The sequence below is a fragment of the Gnatocerus cornutus genome, chromosome 3 (genome assembly GCF_029298725.1).
Source record: "Gnatocerus cornutus isolate USDA-ARS CGAHR chromosome 3, icGnaCorn1.1, whole genome shotgun sequence".
Lineage (NCBI taxonomy): Eukaryota > Metazoa > Arthropoda > Insecta > Coleoptera > Tenebrionidae > Gnatocerus > Gnatocerus cornutus.
In genome coordinates, this window is record NC_142235.1 from 2,470,795 (window position 1) to 2,483,513 (window position 12,719).

Here is a 12,719-nt window from a genome sequence, read left to right on the forward strand (position 1 = left end):
CGCACGCCTATTCAACCATCGGTCAACCCTCCAACTAGACATTTGTCGGCTGCAGTTTACAACACCCAGTTTTATTTCTAAAGGGCCCCACAAACCTCGTTCTTGCACGACGTGTTTGAACGACGGTTTCGACGGTTGGAACGAAATGGTCGGAAAAACCGAGGTCTGTGGGTAAAACTGTCGGTTCAACACGACGGTTTTTGCCCACAGACCTCGGTTTTTCCGACCGTTTCGTTCCAACCGTCGAAACCGTCGTTCAGAAACGTCGTGCAAGAACGAGGTTTGTGGGGCCCTTAAGGATGGTTTGACTTAAGCCATAAAATGTTTATTAGGTATACAGTATGTCCCCGGATTGAGTTCACAAGAGGGAAAAAAGTTTATTTTTCATTTTACAAAAAAATGACAAAGGAATAACATTTTTTGCTTATTTCAAAACAGATAAATCTGCAATTAAAATTTCAAAATTATTAGTTTGTACTCCTAAAATTAATTTTTTCATTATTTTTATTTTTAAATTTTGTAATCGTATTCAAATAATAGCAGGTTTTGGATTCACAAAATCAAATAGTGCGTTAAAGATTAAAGAAAAATTTTCCTAATAATGTCTAAGTATTAAAAAATTGGAAAAAAATGCAATTGCATCCTTAACAATAATTGAGAAAATTCGAAACAGTCGAAAAAAATATGGGTTAGAATTGAATTATGTGTTAAAACAGGTAATGGGTTCAATCAAATAGTAGAAATTGGTTTGAGTTAAGGAACAAATTTCATTCCTTTGACATTTTTTGCTAACTCAAAATAAAAAAGTTCTTCGTGATTTTTTGTTTTTTTCGATTTCCAGAACACAGCTTGATAATACTAAAGTTTTAATTAAAGATTTATTTATTTTAAATTAAGCAAAAAATATTATTCCTTTGTCATTTTTCTGTAAAATGAAAAATAACGTTTTTTTCCATCTTGTGAACTCAATCCGGGGACAGACTGTATGTCAACTGGGTTTACTATAAGATATAACTGCTGAAGAATAAAATCTAACAAATTTGCCAACGTGCAAAAACGAGGTTTGTGGGGCCCTTTAGGTGAAGACTCCTCTAAAGGGCCCCACAAACCTCGTTCTTGAAAGACGTTTCTGAACGACGGTTTCGACGGTTGGAACGAACGGTCGGAAAAACCGAGGTCTGTGGGCAAAAACCGTCGTGTTGAACCGTCGTTCCAAAAGATCAGAAATCTTTGAAATCCGTCCGTCTTCGTTCCATCGGTTCGGGTAAACACGAGGTGTGTGGGCAAAAACCGTCGTGCTTTTTCAGTGTCGTTTGTGCTATTTTGCTTTCAACAGTCTTCTGCTGCTGCCTATCTCAACTCTTCTATAATAATAGTTTAACTGGCCAACAGTCACTCGTTTTGTTAACTCTTTCGTCCATAATTTGGAATAATCCGAGTGCGTTTCAGAAAATGTCAAGCGTATTAATTGAATATGTACTCATTATTTAATTTGATTTCGGAAATCATCAGCTGTGATTCAAATTAACCACATTAATTTTGAAAAACGTACATTTAACTCACCCGTCAAATTAATATCAGAAAACACTATTTGAAAGTCAGATTTGATCATTTGCACATATTTTCCTTCGGATTGCAACTGTGGTAAGTTTTAATTAATTTGATTAGAAATTTAATCAGACTCATCATCACTTTATTTAACGACAAATTAATGAACGAATAATGATAAATTAATTTGACATCAAATTAGAAAGCCCTAATTAATTTCTAATCGAATAAATTAAATTTTGCCATTAATTAATTAATTAATTTTATTAATCTTTGATTGACCTTGAATTGATCTTTGATTAATCACTAATGGATTCTCTTACTACTAGCTCATTTTATATTTTCCGAAATTTATTGATTCATTTTTTTTATAATTTGGTTACATTTCACTTTATTTAATTTAATAAATAAATCTTGTTAATCTGAAGTAAAAGAAATCAACGCATTCTGAAATTATAACAATTGGTATTTTCTGGAATTTTTTAAAAACATGTTGGAGCCACGGCGCCGCTACTGACAACACTATGATTCTGTTTATCGCTTCAAAACCGACCAAAAATTACCGAAGGTGTGTGGCGCCGTCCGGCTTCGTTCTTCGTTCCAACAGTTTGCCCTTTAAAGGGCCCCACAAACCTCGTTCTTGCACGACGGTTTTGACTGTTGGAACGAAACGGTCGGAAAAACCGAGGTTTGTGGGTAAAACTGTCGGTTCAACACGACGGTTTTTGCCCACAGACCTCGGTTTTTCCGACCGTTTCGTTCCAACCGTGGAAACCGTCGTTAAAAACGTCAGGTCGGTTCATGAACGAGTAATGTAATGTATAGTAAAACACTAATAGGCATTGTTGATTACAAAATCTTATAAACAGTTTTCTAACGTTTCTAACAAAATTTTTTAGATTTTTTTTGCACCATGCCTTTGCGTAAAAGGTCCTTTAGGTAAAAAATTCTTTTCAACCTAAAATTATTGCACATAAATCGTTAATTTTGACATTAAACTTTTCCTCTCATCATAACTCGAAAAATTGAAGACATGATTTTTTTTTAACATTTTTCCGGTAACCTATGGCATTGTTCGATGATACAGTATCACGGTGGTGCGCGACTTTCCGGACACCTGTATGTATCGAGAGATCAAATAAAAACTTACCCTCAGTTGGGTTTGTTTCTTTTGATTCTGTCATGTGAAGTGTCGGTTAATCACATTTTAAAGACAATTTAATATAATACTTAGAATTCTTCTAGAACGATGGATTACCTTTCTTGGTTTTAGGACTCTATCTGGAAAACTGGTAATGACTTTGGTTTCTTCGCAAACCTCACTCTAATTTCTCTACCTGTTAAAGCACATTTACACAGATTTAAAAACTAATTTTGTTTTCCAAAATAGTTTACCTGAAATATTTTGTTTTATTTGGAAGTGCTCAAAACACACATGCGCCAGATTTTTAAATTTGTTGCAATGAATTTTATTAATAACAGCGTAAACATTGAAGCAAAAGAAATAACAAGATAGGAAAACATCTTTATTTTATTCATTTTAATTTATTATCATTAATGATATTTTCCAATACATTAAATTAATTTCGAGGGACATCGTATTTCGAAATAAGAAAAATCTATGAAGCAAACTCTGAACCAAGGCAAACTTATCTGCCTAGTTTATTGCTGTACTGCGGTAGAAAATATGCTAATTTTACAGACGATTTTCACCCTTATGGATGATTGGCATGTGTCAAATTAAGCCTTAAGCCTTAAGGCTGTTCTACCCCTCAACTAAAATTCGTGTTTTGAAAAATATGCAACCCAACATACTAACCATTTGACACATGCCAATCATCCATAAGGGTGAAAATCGTCTGTAAAATTAGCATATTTTCTACGGCAGTACAGCAATAAACCAGGCAGATAAGTTTGCCTTGGTTCGGAGTTTGTTTCATAGATTTTTCTTATTTCGAAATACGATGTCCCTCGAAATTAATTTAATGTATTGGAAAATTATCATTAATGATAATAAATTGAAATGAATAAAATAAAGATGTTTTCCCATCTTGTTATTTCTTTTGCTTTAATGTTTACGCTGTTATTAATAAAATCCATTGCAACAAATTTAAAAATCTGGCGCATGTGTGTTTTCAGCACTTCCAAATAAAATAAAATATTTCATGTAAACTATTTTCGAAAACAAAATTAGTTTTCAAATATGTGTAAATGTGTTTTGATAGGTAGAGAAATTAGAGTGAGGTTTGCGAAGAAACCATAGTCATTACCAGTTTTCAGGTAGAGTCCTAAAAGCAAGAAAGCTAATCCATCCTTCTAGAAGAATTCCAAGTATAATATTAAATTGTCTTTAAAATGTGACACTTCACATGACAGAATCAAAAGAAACAAACCCAACTGAGGGTGAGTTTTTATTTGATCTCTCGATACATACAGGTGTCCGGAAAGTCGCGCACCACTGTGATACTGTATCATCGAACAATGCCATAGATCACCAGAAAAAAGTTAAAAAAAATCATGTCTTTTTTATGGATTAAAGAGGAAAAGTTTAATGCCAAAATTAACGATTTCTGGGCAGTAATTTTAGGTTCAGAAAAAATTTTTACTTTAAAGGACATTTTACGCAAAGGCATGGTGCAAAAAAAAATCGAAAAAATCTTGTTAGAAATGGCAGAAAACTGTTTATAAAATTTTGTAATCAACAATCTCTATCAGTGTGACATCGTTCACATGAAACCATAGTTATATTACTCGTCCATGAACCGACCTGACCGACTAACGCCAACAATACAACACCGAGGTTACTATGGCTTTGAATACTAGAAATTTAAATTATTGGAGGAACAGTGCAGCAATGTTGCCATTTTCCTAATTTTCTTTTGGTCCTCCTGCAAAAATAGAAAATCTGCAATTTTTTCAACATTTTTTTTTTGTATTCTGGGGGACCACCCAATTACCTCCTTTCAAGATTAGTGTGCCACTTGTAAGTACAGATATGTGTTGTTATTTATTTTTTTATTTATTTATTTATTAATTTATTTACTTATTTTTTATTTTCATCGCTTTGGAAAATATGAGATTAATTTGCAACAAACTAACAAACAATAAAAATCTTGGATCAAAAAAAATACTTAGCCTTACTACCTTACTATTTTTGCATCTCGAAAATTGAAATGTATCTTATACAGAGTGTCCCAGAACTCGCGCTCCAGAGAGCAAGGGAGGGTGCCGACAACAATACAGATGGTAAATTTCAAAACAAAAATTGACTAAGTTTAATAGTATTCGAGAACTGATAAAAAGTTAACAACCAATCCCGAAAGCTTATTCGAGAAGTGGAGTAAATGGCCATCCCAATTTCCTAGGCAACGAGAGTCTAATGTTTAACTGACCAATGGATGATTCAAATTCTGTTCAGGTTTGGAATTGGCTACAGATTTTTTGTCTTATCTCGGTTATTTTTTGAGTTAAAAAATTATGGTTTCAAAATTTTGGTTCAGAATTGTTGCCTCCATAAGCCCTTTCTCTCAGGGGCGCGAGTTCAGGGACACCTGTATTTGAGTTAGAATTTATAGTTGATAAATCAATAAAGATCAAAACTAACATTTGGAAAAAGCATTGCGATTACTGAATTACTATTTAGGTACATATTTTTGAAATCCAAAGGATAGATTTTGAGATCCAATAGATAACTAAAAATTTGACGTCTCAAAACAAGAGTGCATCTCAATTATACGAAAGATAAGATATTTTCTTTCAGAAATTTTTATTTTAAAAGTATTAAATATTTGTAAACACTGATTGCAAATAACATTAGCAAACCAGAATTTTACTTCTTAGAAATGTGCCAATCCGAAGGAGTTAACTAGGTAATTTAAAAAAAAAAGAGGGGAGCTTTGTTTATCTTTATAAGAAGGGTAAGAAGTCGAATAATGGAAACTGCCATAATTTTATAAGGGTTTGAATAGTATATTAAAACACCGAGTTTCATAAGGCAATTTTTTAGGCACGAATCCAAGTTTATAAAACGAGCGGCAAAGCCGCGAGTTTTATAATGGATGAGTGCCTAAATGGCCTTATGAACGAGGTTTTTATATTATTTTTCCTAATTTGTTCTTGTAACACAGCTATTTTCGCTATTTTCCAATTCGTTTTCAGTGCTAGAATATCCATTTCGATACGGAATGTTAGAATAGCATTGTTTCTATAGCAACTTGGGAATGTTTAAGATACAAATTAGGAAAAAGTCGTTAAAGCAGCACAATTTAAGATATATGTAAAAGAATAATTGGCGATAGCGACAGCAGTGTTTAAAAAAAAAATAGAATACGGAAGCTGTATGGTCCGGCATATTTTATAGAAAAAATTGAATGTCGGAATCATATTTTGCGTAATTATTGCAATAAGATTAGGGAAATTGCCAAAACACCGCGGACGGTCACAAATTTACGAAATTTTTTGAAGTTTCGAACCTCTGTGGTTTGCGCAATTAAATTTAGAAAAAATGAAGATTGTCCACTACAAGAGAAGATAGCTAATTTGAAGAAAAATATTTTGAATGGCCCCCAACACATTTTTGGCAATCACGAAAATTGTGCGGAGTACTTTTGTAAGAAAAGTGGCCAATTAAATGAAATTCAAATTTTATCATTTCAAAACTCCATTTTGTACAAAACGTTTATGCAGTCAGTGAATAGAGTTGCAAATTTATTATTTTTTTAATTGAGTGTATTTTATTTGATAATAAGAATTTTCGTTCGTTGGTAATTGGGCGAGCTTTAGCCTGGCAAGAAAATTTAGTAATAATAATCTTGATAAGAATGAAATTAAAATGTTATGGGATTCATGATCTTCAGCTCTCGGTAGTGAGTAGGTATCTGCTTGGATAGGTATCTGGTTGGGGTTCCAATGGTCAATCCCGACTCGGTCGAGCCGTAGTCCTCGAACCGTCATTAGGATTAGAGACCCCTGCTGTGAGGGGTTGTAAATCATTTGTATTTTGAAGTGTTGGTTGCCGACTTTTAGAAAATTGGGGACCATTTTTACATTACATTTTATTTTTTTCTAAAATAACTATTCATAATTGAAAAAAATCAAGGAGTTTCCCGGGTGTAGAATACAATTCTCTATCTATCAAGTCGTAGTTCAAGCTAAAATTCCTAAAACTGTGCCCGTAAAACGACATGGCGTTTTTTCAGTTTTTATTTTTTTTAAATAAATCTATAAAGAATTTTTGAAAATCACAGAGTTTCCCGTGTACATTTCGATATTGTCTACACGTACAAAAAAAATCAAAACTCCAACTCTTAATTTGCGGCCGTAAAAAGTAATGGCGTTTTGCGCTATTTCTTATGCACTTCGGCCGAGGTAGGACATAGCCTTAACTTCCTCTTATTTCCTCGCTAATTTTCCCTGATTTCGTTTAGATTTCGTCTAACATTCCCTGATTTTCTTGTGATTTCGTTTGACTTTCCCTGGTTTCCTATTGATTGTCCCTGATGTACTAATGATTTTCCAATGATTTCGTCTAACTTTTTTTGATTTTTTTCTATTTCTTAACGAATTCTTCTGATTCATAGTGATTTATTAAGACTGATACACTGATTTCCCAGGAACATTAATCTCAGAAGTTACATTTTTCAAAAATGGCGTACGCCAAACTTTCCTTGATTTCTTTGTATTTTCTTGTAATTTCGTCCAAATTCCCCTGATTTTCTTATGAGTTCGTCTAATTTCTGCTGATATCCTAGTGATTTCCTCTGATTTCTTTTTGATTGGTCCCTGATGTTCTAATATTTTTTCCTGATTTTTTAGTGATTTCGTCTAACTTCCCCTGATCTAGTGATTTCCTCTGATCTCCTATTGATTGACCCTAATTTTCAAGTGATTTCTTATTAATTTCCATGATTTCCTCGTGATTTTCCTGGAAAGCTGACCTCTCGTGTTTGCAAAAAAAGTTTATTTGCGCTCTTTCTTGAACTTATCCAATTACACAATAGATTCTCAGTTTTTAAAAAAAGACTGCTGTTAATAATTTTTGTTCATGACGTCAGTACAATTCATGGAATTCCACAGTAATTAAGGGTCTACGCTACGCATATACCCGGTATATGGCTTACGATTTTTCGTTTTTGAAGCGCATTTTGGACTTTGAAAAATCGCTCGACCTCTAAAAAAGACCTCGAAATTTACAAAACCACCAATTTTTATCAAGATTCAACGGCTGAATTGCAAGAAAACAGCAGAAATTTGCACGAAATCATCAAAATTCTTAGAGAAATCCGTTTCTTTTGATGCTAAACGACGATTTTTCGCTGATTTTCGCCGTTTTCTGACTTGGATTTGCAAAGAAGAGCTGGAAATCTACAAAACCGACAATTTTTATCAAGATTCAACACCTGAATTGCAAGAAAACAGCAGAAATCTGCACGAAATCATCAAAATTCTTAGAGAAATCCGCTTATTTTGATGCTAAACGACGATTTCTCGGTGATTCTCGAAAATTATCTTTCTGGTTTTAGAATTTTGTAATTAGGCTCAATTAGTCTCAATTAGTAAACGTCTCAAGTCTAATTAAGGCTCCAAATTTCATAGTTAAAAAGTCAAAATTGCGAGAGTTTAGAGATTTCAAACAAAGCAAGAAATTTTTTGATTTTTTTCCAAGAATAAAAATTCCTAAAAATTCTCTTTTTGGTTTGAGAATTTTGTAATTTAGCACAATTGCCAAACGTTTCAAGTGTAATAAAGGCCCTAGATTTCCCTGTTGTTCATCATTTCTTGACTAATTTTATCTAGACGTGATCAAAAGAATCTATGCAAAAATTAAAGAATAAGTGAAAACTAAAGTAAAGATCCTAAACAAAATGTAAGGAAAAACAAAGAAAATTTTAAAATCATCTGAAAATACCATAATAACGAAGAATTTAAAAACAGTTTTTACAAAATCAAGTAAAAAATGAATGGAAAACTTTAAATAAATCTCAAAAGAAACATAATTTGAAAAATCCAAAATGAGAATATATGTAGAAAAATCTGCAAAATCCAAAGCAAATTTATATAAATTAAATAGATCAAGTACACATTTGAGGAATTTAAAAAGTATTTCCATCCTCGTGCAATTATAGCCTTTGTTACATGTTTGTGCAAGAATTTACAATTTTTATTTAAATATAAATATTGACCATAAAAACATCTACAGTTCAATAAAAGCTTGTTAAACTACGGCATACATAAATAGACTTTTAAACTTTTAAAAGACTTTTAAACCTTCTAATAGTTGTTTCTTGCAGCATTCAATTGCGGTATAACAGTAGCAGCGGAAATAATTAGTCTGACTATCTAAAAAAAAATTATTACTTATAAGCTCTCCACACAATCTTCTAAACTAATACTTGAACTGCCAATTGATAGTTGATCGAAATGTTATCACTATATCGAATTTTGAACGGTTTCAAAGCGTTTATTAGAAACATCAAGTAAAGTTTTTTATTCGTCTGATTCCATTGGTACCATTTGGTTTGTAACAATGCATCAAATAATTCCGAAGTCTACAAAAATCAATAAAAATGAAGTCAACAACGCAAAACTTGGAAGTACCAGATTTTCTACGTTTTGACCTGTGACTGCGAGTCCTGCCAATGCAAAAAAGAAAGTGTTTGCTAGTGCAAGAGAACGAAGTAGATGGTGATTATCTGCAACACCAACAGGCTACAAGAAAGATATTCAAATTTATACACATAAATAAACAAGTCAACAAATTTGATACTAAATCCGAAGCCCTTTTTGCTTCATCAGGTCAGGACTCAGTGATATTTGTTAAATAAGTTTTGCTTAGTAAATTGTAAAATTATTAATTAATTAAAGTCTATAATATATCATTGGAAAGGTAAATTAATAAACTTCCAAGCGAACTATAGAAGTCGCCGGAAAAGTTAGTTTTTGCCAAGATATTCGAAAAAACGAACGATTTTTAAGAAATGTGAAACTCCGAAACTAAGAAGAATCGAAAGATGCGGTTTTCGTTATTGTTTTTCTCGCGCCTTTTTACCTAAGAATACAATTTTACACATACGTTATTCGAAAACTTTTTTTTAATTTAGAATTTGGCTACCTTACGATTGTGGAGGGTTGTTTTCTAATTCAGTCGATAAATTGCTTATTAGCGGAACAAACTTGAATTGTTGATGCTCATTTTACGCAGAATTTCCCGCAGAATCCAAACCGTGCGAATTTTTAACGCAGGTTCACAACTAAGCGTTTAAATTTACGGATAGTTCTGAAATGTGTAAACCTCAATAACTTTGAAACTAAGACAGATCGAAAGATGCGGTTTTCTCCGTCGTTTTTCTCGCGTTTTTCTAACTAAGAATCCCGTCTTGCGTATTTGGAATTCGAAAATTGTTTTTTTTTTTGTATCTACAGGGTGATTTTTTAAAAACGGCAAGCGTTGTAGAATTTTTATTTATGAACCGATTTCAAAATATAAAAAATCAAATTAAATGGTTTTTAATTTACTATAAACTGATGATTTTAAAATTTTTCTAAATGTTTTGGTATTGCTATTGCGATATTCAACTTTCTTATTTTAAATTGGCACCCATATTTTTTTTTCAGAATTTGGAAGATATTAATTTTCTTGATTCAGAAATGTGCAGTATGTTCTCCTTTTACAAAAAATATTGTTAAAAAAATTATAAAAAAATGAAAAAATTTATGCAATAAAAGTTAATAAAATCTAGGTGCGTGCTGTCAAATAACACAATACCGTTATTGTAATGTCAAAAAGCAGCAAATAACAGAAAGGAATGGCAATCTTTTTTGAAATTATTGATAACAAAAGACAATAATAATTACAAATCAGGAAAAATATCTACCTAAGTTAATTAAATACTGTTGAAACGCTATTCCGTTTTTTTCATTGCACAATTGACACCATGCACTTAGATTTATTAACTTTTATTCCCTATTTTTTTTAATTGTAATATTTTTTTTTAAATATTTTTTTGTAAAAGTAGAACATATTACACATTTCTAAATCAAAAAAATTTAATATCTTCCAAATTATGCAAAAAAAATATATGTGCCAATTTAAAATAAGAAAATTAAATGTCGCCCAAAAGATACTAAGACATTTACAAAAATTCTAAAATCATCAGTTTTTAGTAAATTAAAACCATTTAATTTGTTTTTTTAATTTTTGAAATCGGTTTATAAATAAAAATTCTACAACGCCTGCCGTTTTTTAAAAATCACCCTGTATAAGTTAGCTACTTTGCGATTGAAGAGAGTTATTTTTTAATTCATCTAGAGTATTCGCGGAGCAAACTTAAATTGTTGGTGCTCATTTTACACAGAATCCAAGTTAGTTTTTGCCAAGATATTTGAGAAAAACTTAGGAAAATTTCGAAAAACGAACAGTTTTAAAAAATTTGTGCTGAGAACTCCTAAATTGATGCTTTGATTTTTTATTGTAATACGTTGATATAAAGGTTCATGGCTGTGTAAAAAACATAGTGACTATTTAGAAATTAAGGTAAATATGTAAAATCCAAAACCGATAGAGCAAATCGGACAAATTCTTCTAACATTTTTCTAAAATTTGTTGACTAGTGTTACCTTAGAACTCACCGCAAATAAGTAAAGAGTTATACTGATAACAGTAAGCATTCCACAAATTATATATGGGAACATTAAAGCCTGCATGTTCCTTTCAAGTTGTCGTCCATTCCTACAAGCATAAAGAACAAATATGTAAATTTTGGAGAAAGAAAAACTCGTACTTAACATACATGCTATTTTTTACGTGATACTGAATACAATACAGAAGTCTCACTTCGATGCTTTCTTGGTAATCTTCATTTGACATTTCATCAGGTTTCAAATCCGTCTCAATGGTTCTCATTAGATCTATTATAACATACGTCGTGTATTTAATTGTCATAAAACCGTACATTAATTGATATGTTGGAACAGCACCAGCTACAAGACATAAAAGTGCAAACAAAACTTTGACTGGTACTACAGTTATGAGGTTTTTCCATCCAGGAAAATACGTGTTCAGCAGCATAAGAAAAAACATCGAAAATTCGTCATCTTCTTGAGGCGTAAGGAATAAAATTATTAAAGTTAACAATACCGCTAAATCAGCAACCATGAAAACGAAAACATGCAACGTCTCCCGTTTACACTTTTCTTTGACTTCTTGGCTCATGTCTTCATCGATGTTCCAGGACTCTACGGTTTCTGTGCTGGATTTCAGGATTTTCAAACAGTATGGCAGTGTCACTATACAGATTAAAGACTAGAAAATAATACCAGATAGATTTTTTAAGTAGATTCAAAGTTTCTTACATAATTCGCCATGAAATAGATTGCTCCATATTGAAGAAAGTACTCGAAATCAAAGTAATGCAAAAATAAAAAAGTCTGTAATAGGATTAGAGGCAGGAGTAGCAATTCTGTCACTATAAGGAGCGATCTAATTAGTTTCATCTGAAAAAAGTCGATTGCGAAGAAGCGACATATTTGTCTGTATTGAAATTCTGAGATACTTATTGATTTTAAATTTTGTAAAAATGTTAATAGAAACATGTTCGTTGAAGACATACGATAACTGCGTCTGACCTGTTAGAACCTAATAGTGCCATATAAGGAGCCAACTCTGTATGTAAATGACGATAAAATCTAACAATTCAATTTTCAAGCGGGTAATGCGGCTTTCCACGGTTAATTCAATAATTTAGCAATTCATGAACGTCTAGAATGCTACTTAACATTATTTCCTTTAATTTATTTATGATAAAATAGGTACTTATGTAGTTTTCTGAATAGCTCAGTAGGTAAGTACTTTGTCTTGATCCTTAAGTTTGTAATTTGGTATAATTTGTGAAAGTCAAGGCTATTTTTGAAAGACATTTTTTTTTTAATTTTGATGATGTTCTGTGCAATCGATTAAAACAAAGGGACGTATGTCATTTTTTTATATTTTTATAATGTCCCTATATCGAAATCTCATGAGGTGATGATATGAATTAAAATGAAGTATGTGAATACCAACAAGTGCAATGTTCTAGTAATCCAATGTATACAAGAAATTATAAAAATTGTGAGCCTCTTTGTTTTATTCCAAGTGGGTAACTATAAATTTTAGAATATGATATACGCCTTGAAAT